This window comes from Dipteris shenzhenensis, unplaced genomic scaffold (assembly GCF_047967505.1).
Source record: "Dipteris shenzhenensis isolate YYH24624 ecotype China unplaced genomic scaffold, Dip_SZ_1.0 scaf0560, whole genome shotgun sequence".
NCBI lineage: Eukaryota > Viridiplantae > Streptophyta > Polypodiopsida > Gleicheniales > Dipteridaceae > Dipteris > Dipteris shenzhenensis.
The window spans coordinates 317298-332442 of record NW_028239866.1 but is presented as its reverse complement, the minus strand read 5'-3'; the positions used below and the strand labels follow the sequence as shown (position 1 = coordinate 332442).

General features: G+C 43.4%; 1 pseudogene across 1 annotated transcript; it reads right to left on the bottom strand.

Moving 5' to 3' along the window:
• Positions 1-10425: 10425 nt before the first annotated feature.
• Positions 10426-14332, bottom strand: LOC147878105 (linoleate 9S-lipoxygenase 6-like; annotated as a pseudogene). Its single transcript, XR_015540760.1, has 9 exons — positions 13996-14332; positions 13643-13911; positions 13239-13479; positions 12909-13151; positions 12350-12435; positions 12137-12244; positions 11697-12043; positions 11332-11595; positions 10426-11181 (listed from the first exon to the last, which is right to left on the bottom strand). The product of XR_015540760.1 is annotated as a linoleate 9S-lipoxygenase 6-like (transcript).
• Positions 14333-15145: the final 813 nt, after the last annotated feature.

The window sequence follows — 15145 nt, the reverse complement described above, 5'->3', positions numbered from 1 at the left end:
AACTCGGTATAGAGTTGGAGATAGACTTGCTTGGCACCTTAGACTTGGCTCAAGATGAAACAGTTGATGTAAATGCTCTTATTTAATTTGATTTTTCTCATCTCAAACTTGGACATGAATATATGAGCTTCAAAGGCTTGATGTACATGCTCTCATTTTTTAATTCTCTATGAGCTCAAACATGTATGAAAATTTAAAAAATTTTGTCATTGGAAGAAAATAAATATTAAGGCTTTAAAAAAAAAAAAAACCTCTCTATAAAACGTCGCTATAATATATTGTCTCAGTGTCGCTATATAGCGACCTTTAAAAGTCGCTATATAGCGACCTTTAAAAGTCGCTATATAAGGACTTTTACTAACGTCGCTATATAGCGACCTTTAAAAGTCGCTATATAGCGACTTTTACTAACGTCGCTATATAGCGACACTTAGCAAAAGTCGCTATATAGCGACGATTTACGACACCCGATTTTTATACCGACGATTAACGCTAAGCGGGTGCTAATCGTCGGTACGTAAACGTCGCAATAGGATGCGTGTGTAGTAGTGGCAGCACTCCCAAAAGAGAACACATATCCACTGGTAGATCGTCTATCAGAAATACTACCAGCCCAATTAGCATCAGTGTATCCATCCAACTGTATCTGAACCCCAGCCTCATAAGATAGTCCATGTTGCAATATGGACTTCACATACCTGAGTATGCGTCTAGCCGCATCCAAATGTGGTTTCCTTGGAGCCTGCATAAACTGCCTTACCAATCCAACAGCATAGCTCAAATCTGGCCTGGTAATATTCATATAAATCAAACTTCCTACTATGCGTCTGTACATAGTAGGGTCTTCCAGAAGCTCACCTGCATTTGCGCTCAGCTTCAAATTCTGCTCCAAAGGAACTGAAATAGGCTTACAGCCTGTCATACCATATCTAGATAGCATGTCCAATCCATCTTTCCTCTGCAAGAGCTATATCCCACTTGGTGATCTAATCACCTCAATGCCCAAGAAATAACGCAGCTCTCCCAAATCCTTCATCTCAAACTTCTGCTTCAATAGCATTTTCACATGAAGGATATCTTCATCACTATCACTTGTGATGATCAAATCATCAACATAAATGACAAGCAGCATAATACCTTTCTCTGTTTTTCTCACATAAAGTGAGAAATCTGCCTTGGAAATCTGAAAGCCAATAGTGACAAGATACTGTCCTATCTTGTCAAACCATGCTCTAGGTGCTTGCTTCAAGCCATATAAGGCTTTCTTCAACCTGCAAACAAACTTAGGATGAACAACATGAACATAACCTGGTGGCTGCTCCATAAAGACCTCTTCTTGCAAATCACCATGCAAGAAGGCATTCTTTACATCCATCTGATGTAAAGACCATCCCTTTGATGCAGCCATAGCAATGACTGCTCTTACGGTCGCCATCCTTGCAACCGGACTGAATGTTTCTTCGTAATCAATGCCATATAGACGTCTGTGCATACCCCTTGACAACTAATCTTGCCTTGTATCTGTTCACAGAACCATTTGCATTGTGCTTCACCTTATAAACCCACTTACAGCCAATTGCATTATTGTCTTTAGGCAAAGGCACCAATTCCCATGTAGCATTTGCTTCCAAGGCATCCATGGCTTTCTCCCATTTTTCTTTTCCCATGGCTTGCTCAAAGGAAGTGGGTTCTGGTTCCTGTATCACTTTGACCATATAGGCATAGTGAATGGCTGTAAATCCATCATATTTCAGCCTATCCATAGGACATCTAGCTCTGGTAGACCTGCACAAAATAGGCTCACTTCCAGGTGCTCTCAAAACATCCCTGGTCTTCAGGTGTGACAATAGAAGGAATACCCAACTCATCATCAATGCTCTGTTCTGAGCCACCGGATTCACCATCCACATAAGAGTGACTTGCATTCACATTAAACATGGGCTGATCTACCTTCTCTTTTCCTTTTCATGATACCTGCATACCACTATCTGCATTGCTTTCTCGGGGGGGTCACTCATTATATGTAACCCTATCACGTGAGTTCAACAGAAGGATATTTTTTATTTCTAAAATTTACAGAAATAAATATACATAAGGGACTATTTAAAATAGTTTTGGAAAAAATTTACAGATCTGTATAGAAAAGGGGTACATTTTATTAATGAAAAAATTTACGGATAAGGGATTTTAAATATAGGCCTTGAACGCACGTGATATAGAGGGTTTATACATAGTGACCCCCCTGAGATTGCTTTGAGGAGATTCTCCTGACCTCAATCTGCCTGTCCATGGCGAAGTATGTGAACCACTGCTAGAGGACACTGCAGGTCCACTAATATTTTGTGATTGCTGCTGTGAAATCTGTGTAGCATTACCATTTTGTGCATCTACATCAATCATCACATTTACTGGTTTATACCAGCTGCTCATCTCATCAAAAACAACATCTCTGCTCACTATAAACTTACGAGTAGAAGGGTTATAGCATCTATACACTTTCTGCTGTAGAGAATAACCAATAAAGATGCACTTCTCAGCTTTTGGATCTAACTTGGACCTCAATGCATCTGGCACATGAACATAGGCAATGCAACAAAAAATTTTCAAATGAGAAATATCTGGTTTCCTACCAGTATACATCTCCTCTGGCATCATGCCATGTATTGCTACAGTGGGAGTCCTGTTCATTATGTAAATTGTTGTAGCAAGTGCTTCAGCCCAATAATAATCTGAAAGGTCTTTTTCATTTAGCATGGCCCGAGATACCTCTCCAATATGCCTGTTTTTCCTTTCTGCAAGTCCATTTTGCTGTGGGGTATGACTGCATGAATATTGCTGCTTTATGCCATGCTCCTGCAGGAACCTTGCAAACTCATTTGAGAGGTACTCTCCCCCTCCATCTGACCTTAGGCATTTTATTTGCAGGCCTCTTTCTTTTTCAACCATAGCTTTAAAAGCTTTGAAATGCCCAAACACTTCACTTTTCTTTTTCATAAAATACACCCAAACTTTTTTGCTGTAGTCATCAATAAAAGTGACAAAATAATGACAGCCTCCAATAGATGCAGCTTTAGTAGTCCACACATCAAAGTGGATTAATTCCAATGGCTTCTTACTCTCTTGAACATGCCTAGGAAATGGTTTCCTTGCCTATTTTCCAAATTGACAGGCTTCACATACCTTATGCATTTCTGCAACCTTGAATTTAGGCAATTCTACAACAATATTTTGGGCGTGCATTGATTTAAGTCGTTGTACATTAACATGACCAATGCGTTTATGCCAGATATCAATATCTGCAACTACACCGGTCCCATGTGCAAACATTGCTGCACTCAATTCAGGCATGTCTGCATCCAACGTAAACATCACTACTACACACGCATCCTATTGCGATGTTTACGTACCGACGATTAGCGCCCGCTTAGCGTTAATCGTCGGTATAAAAATCGGGTGTCGTAAATCGTCGCTATATAGCGACTTTTGCTAAACGTCGCTATATAGCGACGTTAGTAAAAGTCGCTATATAGCGACTTTTAAAGGTCGCTATATAGCGACACTGAGACAATATATTATAGCGACGTTTTACAGAGAGGTTTTTTTTTTTTTTTTTGCCTTAAAATTTATTTTCTTCCAATGACAAAATTTTTTAAATTTTCATACATGTTTGAGCTCATAGAGAATTAAAAAATGAGAGCATGTACATCAAGCCTTTGAAGCTCATATATTCATGTCCAAGTTTGAGATGAGAAAAATCAAATTAAATAAGAGCATTTACATCAACTGTTTCATCTTGAGCCAAGTCTAAGGCGCCAAGCAAGTCTATCTCCAACTCTATACCGAGTTGATCTCCTACATCATCATCGTACTCTAGTATCGTACGTTCACCTAAAAGTATTTGATCATCTTCTTCAATTAAGCTTAAGTGTGGTGATTGATCTTGATGATTGTTGTCTTCCTCGTCAATATCGTGATCTCCATCCTCCTCCCGTGCGATGTCATTATGCGCATCTTCCTCTTGCCTCATATGGTGATCTACATCTTCTTCGCTAGATTCATTAATTGGATCCAGCATTGGTAGTGGTATCTCCATATCCACATCTCGATCTTCAAAAATCTGCTTACTTTGTGGTGCAACTTGGATCACGTACTACCATCTTGGATCAGAACGATCCGGATGAAGTTTGAAGCAAATGCTCTAGTAACTAAGACGTGCTGATGAATTACTTCGTGCTGTGATGAAGTAATTCGTGGTGAATTACTTCGTGCTGATGAAGTTTGAAGCAAATGCTCTAGTAACTAAGACGTGGTGATGAAAAGCCCACTCAGCATTTGAGCTAGTAGGGTTTAGTCGTGCTAGTAGGGATTGCTTCTACGTGGCGCAAACCAAATCAGTTGGAGACCAAATCTTGCGTGGATGTACGTCTAGGGTAGCCTAAGAGGCGTGTGAAGTTTCGTCCCCAACAGGGTTTAGGATTTAGGGTCCAGGGTTTAGGGTTTAGGGTTTAGGGTTTAGTCGTGCTAGTAGGGATTGCTTCTACGTGGCGCAAACCAAATCAGTTCGAGACCAAATCTTGCGTGGAAGTACGTCTAGGGTAGCCTAAGAGGCGTGTGAAGTTTCGTCCCCAACAGGGTTTAGGATTTAGGGTCCAGGGTTTAGGGTTTAGGGTTTAGGGTTTAGTCGTGCTAGTAGGGATTCCTTCTACGTGGCGCAAACCAAATCAGTTGGAGACCAAATCTTGCGTGGATGTACGTCTAGGGTAGTTTAAAAGGCGTGTGAAGTTTCGTCCCCAACAGGGTTTAGGATTTAGGGTCCAGGGTTTAGGGTTTAGGGTTTAGGGTTTAGTCGTGCTAGTAGGGATTGCTTCTACGTGGCGCAAACCAAATCAGTTGGAGACCAAATCTTGCGTGGATGTACGTCTAGGGTAGCCTAAGAGGCGTGTGAAGTTTCGTCCCCAACAGGGTTTAGGATTTAGGGTCCAGGGTTTAGGGTTTAGGGTTTAGGGTTTAGTCGTGCTAGTAGGGATTGCTTCTACGTGGCGCAAACCAAATCAGTTCGAGACCAAATCTTGCGTTGATGTACGTCTAGGGTAGCCTAAGAGGCGTGTGAAGTTTCATCCCCAACAGGGTTTAGGATTTAGGGTCCAGGGTTTAGGGTTTAGGGTTTAGGGTTTAGTCGTGCTAGTAGGGATTCCTTCTACGTGGCGCAAACCAAATCAGTTGGAGACCAAATCTTGCGTGGATGTACGTCTAGGGTAGCCTAAGAGGCGTGTGAAGTTTCGTCCCCAACAGGGTTTAGGATTTAGGGTCCAGGGTTTAGGGTTTAGGGTTTAGGGTTTAGTCGTGCTAGTAGGGATTGCTTCTACGTGGCGCAAACCAAATCAGTTGGAGACCAAATCTTGCGTGGATGTACGTCTAGGGTAGCCTAAGAGGCGTGTGAAGTTTCGTCCCCAACAGGGTTTAGGATTTAGGGTCCAGGGTTTAGGGTTTAGGGTTTAGGGTTTAGGGTTTAGTCGTGCTAGTAGGGATTGCTTCTACGTGGCGCAAACCAAATTAGTTGGAGACCAAATCTTGCGTGGATGTACGTCTAGGGTAGCCTAAGAGGCGTGTGAAGTTTCATCCCCAACAGGGTTTAGGATTTAGGGTCCAGGGTTTAGGGTTTAGGGTTTAGGGTTTAGTCGTGCTAGTAGGGATTCCTTCTACGTGGCGCAAACCAAATCAGTTGGAGACCAAATCTTGCGTGGATGTACGTCTAGGGTAGCCTAAGAGGCGTGTGAAGTTTCGTCCCCAACAGGGTTTAGGATTTAGGATCCAGGGTTTAGGGTTTAGGGTTTAGTCGTGCTAGTAGGGATTGCTTCTACGTGGCGCAAACCAAATAAGTTGGAGACCAAATCTTGCGTGGATGTACGTCTAGGGTAGCCTAAGAGGCGTGTGAAGTTTTGTCCCCAACAGGGTTTAGGATTTAGGGTCCAGGGTTTAGGGTTTAGGGTTTAGTCGTGCTAGTAGGGATTGCTTCTACGTGGCGCAAACTAAATCAGTTGGAGACCAAATCTTGCGTGGATGTACGTCTAGGGTAGCCTAAGAGGCGTGTGAAGTTTCGTCCACGCCTCTTAGGCTACCCTAGACGTACATCCACGCAAGATTTGGTCTCCAACTGATTTGGTTTGCGCCACGTAGAAGCAATCCCTACTAGCACGACTAAACCCTACTAGCTCAAATGCTGAGTGGGCTTTTCATCACCACGTCTTAGTTACTAGAGCATTTGCTTCAAACTTCATCAGCACGAAGTAATTCACCACGATCCGGTGGGATATTGTAATTCACCACGACTATGGGCCATGTCGACCAAGATGTCGAGCGTAACCCGAAAGGATTCACGCCGTCCATGGCTAGCCCAAGATGTAAGTTGCGTGGCTCTCTCGCAAAGTCTGGCAGGCAACATCTTTTGGAGCAACCTATGACAAAGACACTATCCAAATGATGATTCTCAAAACAAACAATATCCAAATAATGAGTCAATCAAATTAATGCAAGGGCTAACTCATTAAGGCCGAGACACTTGTATCCGACCACCCATACTGTACTTGTAGATTCAAGATTGAGAGACAAGCACGTAGTTTAGACATCCTGGCACCCTCGTACAATTGTGTTGATTGCAACTCTCGCATTTTCACCTCAGACTCTGACATCACGTGTACGTGGGATGTAGTGCCCCTAAAAATGGAATCCATCATGTCGACCATACCCTCGTCGTCATCCGGGAGACTATAGTCTTGTTGAAAGTGAGAAGGTATATGTGTACCCTCGTCACCCTCGTCATCCTGTCATAAGCTCATTCGTGTAAATAGAAGATCTTCTAATTCCGGGTATACAATAAGATTGCGAACTTAAATAGCTTTGACTTACCGATGATCCATCAACATGTGCAACACCAACGGGGGGTACTGGTTCCGGCTCCTCCCCATACATCCGCAAGTGGCGCATGATAATACGACGTTGATGTCGTACTTCTCGCTTGCAATGAGTGCAATGACAATATAACCTCTCCGTAAGCCACTTCGTGCTCCCGGGCGTTGGCGCATCATCGGATGAGCTTCCACTCGTCCCCTCCATCTACACTTATAAAACCAAAACATAAGCATGAAGAGGAGATAGAGAATAAGAGGGAAAGGAGGAAATAGAGAATAAGAGGGAAAGGAAAGAGGGAAAGGAAAGAGAGAAGAAGGAAAGAGAGAAGGGGGAAGGAGAGAATAAGAGAAGGGGGAAAAAAGAGACATATGCTCATGCTTATGCATGAGCATATGTCTACTTCGCTAATGCTCATGCATAAGCATAAGCATGAGCATATGTCTCATTTTCTTATGCTCATGCTTATGCTTAAGCATAAGCATAAGCATAAGCTCATGCTTATGCTTATGCATGAGCATAAGAGAAGAGGGAAATAGAGAATAAGAGGGAAAGGAAAGAGAGAAGGGGGAAAGAGAGAATAAGAGAAGGGGGAAAAAAGAGACATATGCTCATGCTTATGCATGAGCATATGTCTACTTCGCTTATGATCATGCATAAGCATAAGCATGAGCATATGTCTCATTTTCTTGTGCTCATGCTTATGCTTAAGCATAAGCATAAGCATAAGCTCATGCTTACGCTTATGCATGAGAGAAGGGGGAAAGAGAGAATAAGAGAAGGGGGAAAAAAGAGACATATGCTCATGCATAAGCATAAGCATGAGCATATGTCTCATTTTCTTATGCTCATGCTTATGCTTATGCATGAGCATAAGAGAAGGGGGAAATAGAGAATGAGAGGGAAAGGAAAGAGAGAATAAGAGAAGGGGGGAAAAAGAGACATATGCTCATGCTTATGCATGAGCATATGTCTACTTCTCTTATGCTCATGCATAAGCATAAGCATGAGCATATGTCTCATGCATAAGCATAAGCAAGAGAAGGGGGAAAGAGAGAAGAAGAGGGAAAAGAAAGAGGGAAAAAGAGGGAAAGAAAGACAGAAGAAGAGGAAAAGGAAAGAGGGAAAAAGAGGAGGAAATAGATTGAAGGAGGGAAGAAGGAAAGAGATTGAGGGGAAGAGAGAGTTCCTACGCCCATCACTGCAGCGCGCTAGCTGCAGGCCAATGTAAATAACAAAAATAATAAATGGAAAAAAGAGGGAGCACTTACCTGAAATAGTACATCTCGCTCGGTGTTGTGGACTGGCCCTACAAAAGAGAAGAAACAACCAATTTCTCAAATAAGATGTTGGAGGAAGGAGGAGATTACAAAAGTAACTTCTTGAAAGGAGGAGATTGAGGAGACAAGGAAAGGAGGAGATTGAGGAGACAAGGAGAAAGAGAAGGAAGAGAAATACAGAAAAAAGAGGTGAGTCTTCTTTCTTTCTTGAAATCTCATTTTTTTTTTCAATCCTTTGAAAACAAGCATGAAAACTAGTTTACAGGTTTAGCAATACAAGGAGAAGCACTCACAAAACTAAAGCTAACAAACAAACGACCTACATTGTTGAAACAAACTCACCTCTTGAAGAACTTCCTTTCAAGAAACCAAAGAGGGAAAAGGGTAGAGAGGGAGTACAAGAGCTAGGAGAAGGGTGAGGAGTGGAGAATAGAGTGGGAGGTTGTCGGAAATAGGTGGGAGGTCATCGAAAATAGGTGGGAGGAGAGATTGGCTTGCTTACTTGAGAGATTAGAGAAGAGGATAAAGAAAGCGTCGTGCGACGGGAGTCTCAGGTTTTAACCCACAGCATCGCTATATAGCGACGCTTATCCATCGCTATATAGCGACGTTTTTAATTAAAAACATCGCTATATAGCGACGGAACAGAGGAAAAAGGTCGCTATATAGCAACGCTTGCAGTCACTTTTTTGTTGTACTTGTAGCATGAAAAAAAGCTCATAGATGCTATTTTATAACTGTTAATATCTCTTCTTCATGCTTATGTTGTGATTTTATAAGTGTAGATGGAAGGGACGAGTGGAAGCTCGTCTGATGATGTGCCAACGCCCATGAGCACGAAGTGGCTTACGGAGAGGTTATATTATCATTGCACTCATTGCAAGCGAGAAGTACGACATCAACGTCGTATTATCATGCGCCACTTGAGGATGTATGTGGAGGAGCCAGAACCAGTATCCACCGTTGGTGTTGCACGTGTTGATGGACCATCGGTAAGTCAAAGCTATTTAAGTTCGCAGTCTTATTGTATACCAGGAAATACAAGATCTGATATTTACACGAAATCTGAAAACAGGATGAGGAGGGTGACGAGGGTACGCATATACCTTCTCACTTTCAGCAAGACTATAGTCTCCCGAATGATGATGAGGGTATGGTCGACATGATGACGAGGGTATGGTCGACATGAGTTCCGAGTAAGGTGGTAGTTGTTAGAGTATTGCCCATGTATGTGGGTTTTACAAATTGCATTAGATCTTGGAAAATCTTATGCCACATTGGCATGGATTTTGTGCATGCTCATTGTAAGCTCCATCAACTTTACCAAACATGGACATGAACAAAAAAAGTAAACAACTTTATAGAAAATTGTTTACAATAAGAAGACAAAGTATGCATCTTTGTGGAAAGCATGGACATATCAAGATTTCTATGTAGTTATTTGTCTAGAGGCCTCTTGTTGTGTGTAGAGTTGCCTAAAGAATCAAATGTATTATTTCTTAGCTAAACAAAGCATTTGGAACAAGGAACAATAAAATTCATGTTCAATTGCTTTTCACAAGTGAAACTTGTTGCATAAAGAATCAAATTTATTGTTTCTTAGCTAAACAAGATGTCTAGGATTGGGATGAAATAGACTCTCATGACCAATTCATGCATTTGGTTTGCATGGGGGGAATTTGTTTTAAAAGGCTAGTCAAGTCACTCTTTCATTATGAAATCCAAATTCTAATAAGATGCTAGACAAGTAGCTTCCTAAATTTACTTGTCTAAGCTAGTTGCTTCGTCACGCAATCAATTTTGAAAGAGAGGATCAATACAAAGTAAGGATTCAATCAAGTGAAAAGAAGCCATGTAACCTACAAGGACGATCCTAAAACATCATTAATAATTTCATAGTCCAAGCTTGCATTGCATTAAATGTTTCTTCTCATGATTACTATGGAAACCCTTGGGTGTGCCTCCAAACTAGTATTGGCATACATATATGTACATATGAATGTATGAAAGGAAACATATGTAAAACGGATACTGTAGCATAAGTCAACTAATGGAACATCTTGTGAAAGATATCATAGTTTATGAGAAGGGTGTACGATTCAAAGAGTTTGTTCAAAACCTAATTAGAGATCGTACAAGATTGCAAGAAGTATTTGAAGGCACTGTGACTTACATTGGGGTAAACGTGAGAACGGCGAGTACTTATGTATGACGAGGTGGCCATTGAGGAAACGAAGCCTTTGGTCAAATGGAGATGCTATTGGGTACGCCTTGGTATGTCATTCCTTGTTCAGACGAGGGAAAAAGCAACATGTAAGGGATTTGGGCAGGTCCATATCTGTTTCCATATGTGTTAGGATCTTCGTTTCGAGCTCGTATGTTCGCCTCCACTCGATGCAGATGTTGGTTAAACTTCTCAAAGGCAGCAAGCACCCTGGGATCGCTCGTCCACTTGGGATCAGTTGTTTGTCCCAGGAACTCCTCTTCGATGTGCTGTGAGAGAAGAAGTAGAGTTCCCATTACTGTGACTGCTTCCAGATACGTAGAAAGCGAGCCCAGGAAAAACCTTTGGGGGTTCTCACGTAGGTCTTCGTATTCTTGAGAATTGGTATCCTCGGGAATGGATGTTTTCCCCAGTGTTGGGCTGTTTGGCATGAAGCCTGCGTATGCATATTGCCCAAAGTTCACGGCAGCGTGATGCCCAGAAGTTATCCATATGAGGGTCACTAGGGTCTCTTCCAGTTCCCTTACTGTCCCCATACTACCCCACCAGTCCTCTTGGCTATGGTCTCCATGCCCTTTCTCTTTGATTTCCGTCCACCAACTTTGTAACTCTGCGTCGTCTCGCACAGCTTGGTCATTCTCATAATAGATGGCTATATAGTCCCGCACCCATGATTGCAGTGCTGTCCACAAGTCTAAGCCATCCACAGCATAGGGATAGTCTTCGACGGTCAAGACCATACGGTTCTCTGCGTCTATCTCTGCCATTCCCCTGCCAATACCAGCATGCTTGCAGTTAGCCAATTGCCTTCAGTTTAGTAAATGTGATCAACATTATTCCGTAGTACTTACGAGGGAAGGAAGTTCAAATTTACTACAGAAAGGCAAAGAAGAGTTGCTTTAATTTTGTTCCTCATTCCACCTTTTGATCAAGTCTTTGGGTAGTGCTTGCTCATTGAAGCGCCATGTTTTATACACGACGGATGACAACTCCATACAAAATTCTCCTGGAAAGAAGGTGGACTCTATAACCCCTCCGCTATTGATAAGATTCTTCCTGGCGAGGCTGTTGGTGCCCATGGTGTCCTTGAAGTGGGGGTAGAGAAGCCGGTGTAACGGATGTAAAGCGCTCAAGTGTCTATGCGCAGCTATGACGAAGGGCTCGGCGCATGCATGAGTCCTCAACCTAGGAATGAACAAGAACCTTGGTCAGCAATCCTGGCAGATCAAGCGGAGGCGCTTTCATGAGCTCTAAAAGGAGAAAATTTGTAGAAACAGTGACCTTACCAGTGGCTGATAAGTTGGTGATATCCCGTGTCGTTGATGGCCACTTGTGCTTTCGCCAATTGCCAGAGCCACTGGAAAGTCTCATCTCCCTCTTGTTTACCTGCACCTGGAAGGTTGTCGATGCCTGGAGTTGGAGGCGGGGTGAAGACTCGGTTCACCTTTTGGTTTCCTTCTTGGCTGGGAGGCAGACTAAGCTCAATGGCGATGGGTTTCATAACACCCTCGTTTGTCAGAAAAAGCAACGATCGAGATGCGTACACTTTGACTTGGGACTGGTTTACTTTGTTAAGGTAAGGTAGAAGCGCATCATGGTAGTCGAGAACGAAGACTCTTTTCTGACTGACTGCCTGCGCGCAACGCAACAACAGAGTTACGACTGAGGAGCTGGAAGTGTCACTCGCGGAAGGGTGTAGCATTATACTGGACAAGAAATTAGAGACCTGGCTCACGGTTAGGTTCTCAAGCTGGCGCTCAATATGCTGGGCTGTGATAGCTGATGTAGCAGGCCCATAGATTTGAGGATCTAGCGTGCTCACAATGGGAAATGCCTATATAATATTGATCATCACAACACACAGTATTGTCGGTCAATCATCCTATAAGAAAGCAAGAACGGATTCATCCAAAAGCTGCCAATTAAGCCATAGAGGTACCTTCACTCTCTCGATCACTAAGGGATTCAATCCTGCAAGCCTCTGACGCCCAAATTCTTCGTCGCTCATCCATGCAGCTTTATCCGCTGCCAACATTGTGAAATAGCAAGCAATATGGGCATTCGTTCCTTAAGCTTAGTTACCTTAAATTGCTTAATTTACAAAGCACCAGCACAAAGATATATTCTCACATTACCACACATCATGAGTTTCTACAGGAAAGCACCCTGCACTTAGCTAGGTTCGATTGGGGGCATGGGACGGTCTTGGGGTCTAGGCCGGGCGTCCCATGCCCCAGCCGCACTAACTAGGTGCACGGTGCTTCCGTGCCGGAAGCTCATGATGACCCAAAAACCAAGGGAAATGGGGAAATTTTCAAAAACTTCTACACAGGAAGCTCATGATATTGACACTAGACTCACAAGGGAAATGGCTTCCCACATGGAAAATGTCAAAAAACTTCTTGTGTGTAAAGAGCCATTTGGAAGCTATGGTAGTAAAAGCACAGACAGAAAGAGCGAGAGCAACAACACTAAGAAGTGTTAATAGTAGAGTGGACCTTGGATGATAGGAGGTAGAGGGAAGCTGTCGCCTTTGTACAAGCTGTAAATCTCTTCAAAGGACGTGAAGGTGGGGATTTGATCAGGGGAAGAATACAAGTAAGCTCTTGCTTGGGATGCGATGGTACGCTCGCTCTAGTGGAGTTTTTCATCGAACGCTTGTTGCTTGGTAGCACTGAACTGCTCGTCTCGTGGCACATAGTATGGCGTATAACCCGGTTCTGGTGCCTCCGACTCGGGATCTTACATTCAAATATACATGCACGAATCCTCTCAGCTCCTTAGCTCACATATATATGAAAGCGTAGCCAATCGATTCTTGTAATTACCAGTAGCCGTGCGTTCACGACCGGTTCGACACCTCCGTGGATAGGGAAGAGCTTCAGAACCGCCCAACACTGGTCTCGCGCTCGCTTCGTCGTGGTCTGGATCTCCGAGATCGTTGTAGACATCGTAGTCGTATATGCGTTCGCCAGCCATCCTGCGGCCACTGCCATCGCCTCTTAAGTGTTGGAGCTCGATTTGCCGCAGCTGAGCGAGTCCTGGAGGCGTGCCTTTGGGGAGATAGACCTGTCGAGGAGTGTGTGAAGTGAGCTTAATTAGGAGCAGGAATATATAAGCACGCGGACGGAAAACGTCCATAGTAACTGATCCTCTCATGCACAACGGCCATCTTCGTTTTATCTATGTATCTTTTATAAATCGGAGCGAGCAAGCTGCAAGCAAGGAGAACCTGGTTGGCAAAGAAAACGCGAGGTTCGTGAGCCTCCGTTTCGGTGACCCAGGAATTGCACCAGAAATTGTGCAGCTCATGCGCACTGTCATGGGTACGCAAAGAAATGGATTCGAGGAAGAACTCGTCTCGGTGGGGGCTGTTAAGCAGAACAGCTCCGGGCGTGCCGAAGTTGCGAGGGACAACCATGACAACGGTGAGCGTCACGGCCTCTTCGCCAGGAGGAATGTAAACGGTAGATGGGGAGCTGTGGACGCCTTGGCGAGCACCTGCATGCATGCGTTGATGAGTATGCTACTATGCACAGTTTAATTTCAGCTGCAGGAGGGAGGAATGAAGCACGACGATCATGCCTGGATGGATGTTGGTGGAGCTGACAAGCGTGAGGTCGAGTCGATGGGGAGGCCAAGTGAAGGAGGGAGCCTTAAGAATGGAAAGGTGAAGATTGAACTGCTGATCGGCTACACGATCAGGAACGATCTTATGATCAGCGGCCTTGGACGTGGAGGAGCAGCGGATGACTGAAGGGCGGGCATGGGGGATTACTGTTGCAGGCGTTAATGGGCAGGCGATGGTAGAGCGGCTTGTTGGAGATATGGCGGCATGAGGCCTTGCGAGACGACCAGGCAACTGCGTTCCAGCAAAGCTCGAACACAGTACACCAACAGCACCTGCGCTCACGGACAGCATTGTCTCTACTCTCTGATCAAGATCAAGATCACTGGATTAGACTTTGCAAGTGTGCACCACCCTTGCATCAGCTTTTATAGGCAGCCTACGCTCGCCATCGACATGCCGTAGTAAGTACTACAGACCTCATTGTTTTTTTTTTTCCCGGCTTCGTACCACATCCAAACTTCAATCACCACCGACCCCTTTCGACATGACGACTTTAATAATAATAATAATAATAAAATTTAGGTTCCAAAATTGTGAGTCACGTGAACTCTGTCCTAACCACCAATCGAGTAAAAGTATACATAGCTTTCCCATGTGAGATAGTACAATGTGCAATTCGAACACATGGATAATGTCACCATGTATGGATTAGTAGTGAGTCATGCAAAATTGACAACTAGGATGGTTTTTGCGAATCTTTAAGAAGTGACTACCCCGAGTTCTATGTAGGCTTTTGGTCTCTTGTGCTCCTAGTTGAGTTTGTTGATAAGTCTCCACTCGACTATTTACCAACATTCAGATCAAAGGGCGAACAAGACCATCTACTAGCATAAAGATTGGGCCAAGACATATTTACAAGTGGGTTTCTCAACTGAGAAAACACGACAACCTTAAAGAGAACTAGAGTGGAACAATATAAAATTTTGGACTTTATCTTATGAAAAAGAAAATTGCCCCTTTACAAGCATCCATTCACTACCTTTCCTACAATAGTGGATTCAAATAGCATCTCTTATAGATCATCCTAATTCATGAAACAACGACAATAGTGGATCCAAATAGCATCTCCTATAAATTCGCCTAAATCTATTAAATAGTACCTTT